Source organism: Sinocyclocheilus rhinocerous, unplaced genomic scaffold (genome assembly GCF_001515625.1).
Source record: "Sinocyclocheilus rhinocerous isolate Xijiao unplaced genomic scaffold, SAMN03320098_v1.1 scaffold1099, whole genome shotgun sequence".
NCBI classification, from domain to species: domain Eukaryota; kingdom Metazoa; phylum Chordata; class Actinopteri; order Cypriniformes; family Cyprinidae; genus Sinocyclocheilus; species Sinocyclocheilus rhinocerous.
The window spans coordinates 228194-230835 of record NW_015634461.1 but is presented as its reverse complement, the minus strand read 5'-3'; the positions used below and the strand labels follow the sequence as shown (position 1 = coordinate 230835).

The following is a 2642-nucleotide window of genomic DNA, read 5'->3' as shown; positions in this document are numbered from 1 at the left end:
CGCGGCTGACACAGAAGAGCGTACGCTGCTTGCGTTCAGCGGATATTCTCCAAAATGGCGCTACGGTGATGCGAACGAAGCTTTTAGGGGTTTGGAACGACATGGGGGTAAGTGATTAATGACAAAATTTTCATTTTGGGGTGGAGTATCCCTTTAAGACCGGCTGCACGCATCTAATATACAGGCACGCATCTGTTTCTCTCTCAACTGTTTACTTTAATTTTAGACATAACCAACTGAGTCTATATGTAAACCTTGTGTGTTTTGACAGTATTAGCGTAAAAGATAACTTAGTTTAGTAATCAGGAGCTGTTTGACAGGCTTTTTAGTGCGCGCGCTTCGGGTGTACGCATAGACTGTACGCTGCGCTCAGAAAAAGCGCACGTCAGAACAGCGTGCGAATGAAACATTTAAAAGCACATGCAAATAATGTAATGTCTTCAATTCAGTTTTTTGCTCACAATTCCAAGTTTATATCTCACAATTCTGTTTTGGCCAAAACGGTTTTTCTTGCAATTCTAAGAAAAAGTCAGGATTGCAAGATATAAACTCAGAATTCTGGCTTTCTCACAATTATGAGTTTATATCTCGCAATTCTGACTTTTTTCCTTGCAATTCTGATTTTATATTTCACGGTTCAGATTTTTTTCTCGCAAATTCTTAGTTTACATCTCACAATTTAGACTTTTTCTCGCAATTCTGTGAAAAAAGTCAGAATTGCAAGATATAAACTCAGAATTCGGACTTCCGAGCTTATATCTCACAATTCTGACTTTTTTTCTCGCAATTCTAAGAAAAAAAGTCAGTAGTAATAATTCCAAGAAATAAACTCAAAATTCAAGTTTATATCTCGCAATTCTGTTTTGGCCAAAACAGTTTTTCTTGCAATTCTGAGAAAAAGTAATAATTGCAAGATATGAACTCAGAATTCGGACTTTCATTCTCGCAGTAAGTTTAATATCGCAGTTTTAACTTTACTGAACAGATTTGGAAGGAAAAATATCCAAATTGTGATAGAAAGTTGCAATTACCTTTTTTATTTATTAATTTTTTTTATCCCGTGGCAGAAACAAGCTTCAATAATATACAGAACCTTAATCTTAATATGAGCTTCAACAGATTTGCAAGGAAAAATATCCAAATTGTGAGACAGAAAGTTGCAATGACCTTTTTTATTTTATTTTTTTTAAATCTCGTGGCAGAAACAAGCTTCAGTAACACACAACCTTAATCTTAATATGAGCTTCAACCTTTCTAATAATCACAGTAAGTTTAATATCGCAGTTTTAACTTTACTGAACAGATTTGGAAGGAAAAATATCCAAATTGTGATAGAAAGTTGCAATTACCTTTTTATTTATTAATTTTTTTTATCCCGTGGCAGAAACAAGCTTCAATAATATACAGAACCTTAATCTTAATATGAACTTCAACAGATTTGCAAGGAAAAATATCCAAATTGTGAGACAGAAAGTTGCAATGACCTTTTTTATTTTTATTTTTTTAAATCTCGTGGCAGAAACAAGCTTCAGTAACACACAACCTTAATCTTAATATGAGCTTCAACCTTTCTAATAATCTAATTTTATATTCTCACTGTCATCTACTGACTTATTTTAGTCTATTTTTACTTCCCATGAGAAACTTCAATAGAAACATCACAGCAAGGTTTATACTTAGATGTTTAACAACTTAGAAACCCATTAAATCTTAGGCAATCAAAGTTGAACACTTAAAACAGGGGACGCCAGCGTAGAGCACAAAGTGAGTGAACTTCAACTTCCCAGAGCTTAAAACATCTTGTATTTTGCTGCATAAGTGTTTTTGTGTCTTTGTGATATGTCTGCTTTCCTGAAATATTCCTCACTAATAGTTTCGTTTCAACACATTTTTCTCTCAGGGTTGGAGCTGTCGTAGGATGCCTTTGATACGGGGCCGAAAAATGCGGGGGAACGAGCGAGGATTTCCTCACAATTTAACTAACGGCAGATTAAAGGTATATCAAAGAGACTGGACGAGGCCTGGCGAAAACGATTACCAGCAAATCTGCAGGAGGAAATGGACGGCTTAACCGATTTCATAGTGAAGTCATGTTAGAACAGAATCAGAGATAAAAATCACACACAAACGATGCCATCTCAGCATGTCGGTATTAATAATTCATCATCGGCCTCCAGTGTTTGCCCCTGATTACGAACACTGGACCTGCTCAAACGGCCATTAATCTGGCAATAATGATCACAGAGATGCTGTAAATTGCTGTTTGGTGGTGTCAAACAAATAGGCAACACAAAATAAGTGGCTCATTAAAGGCTTGTTTCAGCCAGAAATTAAAGTTCTTTCATGTTTTGCTCTCAGTCATGAAACTGTTACAAAGTTTCTGTTTACCAAATGTCAAGCTAAAAGAATGTTATAAAATAAATAAATCTACCTTCTGTGTTTTGCATTTACATTTATATGCATTATTTATTTACTAGTAGTTTTTTTGGGGGGGGGTTTGAGTCTCTTATGCTCACCAAGGCTGCATTTATTTGATCTAAAATGCAGTAAAAACAGTAATATTGTGAAATAATTTTCAATTTTAAAATAACTGTTTTCCATTTGAATATATTGTGAAATGTAATTTATTCCTGTGATGCAAA

The 2642-nt window shown here is 34.8% G+C and overlaps 1 long non-coding RNA gene across 1 annotated transcript in view; it reads left to right on the top strand.

Moving 5' to 3' along the window:
* The window catches only part of LOC107745574 (uncharacterized), a 7045-nt gene extending 4765 nt beyond the window's left edge, over positions 1-2280 (top strand). The window contains exon 3 of the long non-coding RNA XR_001640610.1: positions 1901-2280. This is a non-coding gene — a long non-coding RNA (uncharacterized LOC107745574). The remainder of the gene's footprint in view (positions 1-1900) is intronic.
* Positions 2281-2642: the final 362 nt, after the last annotated feature.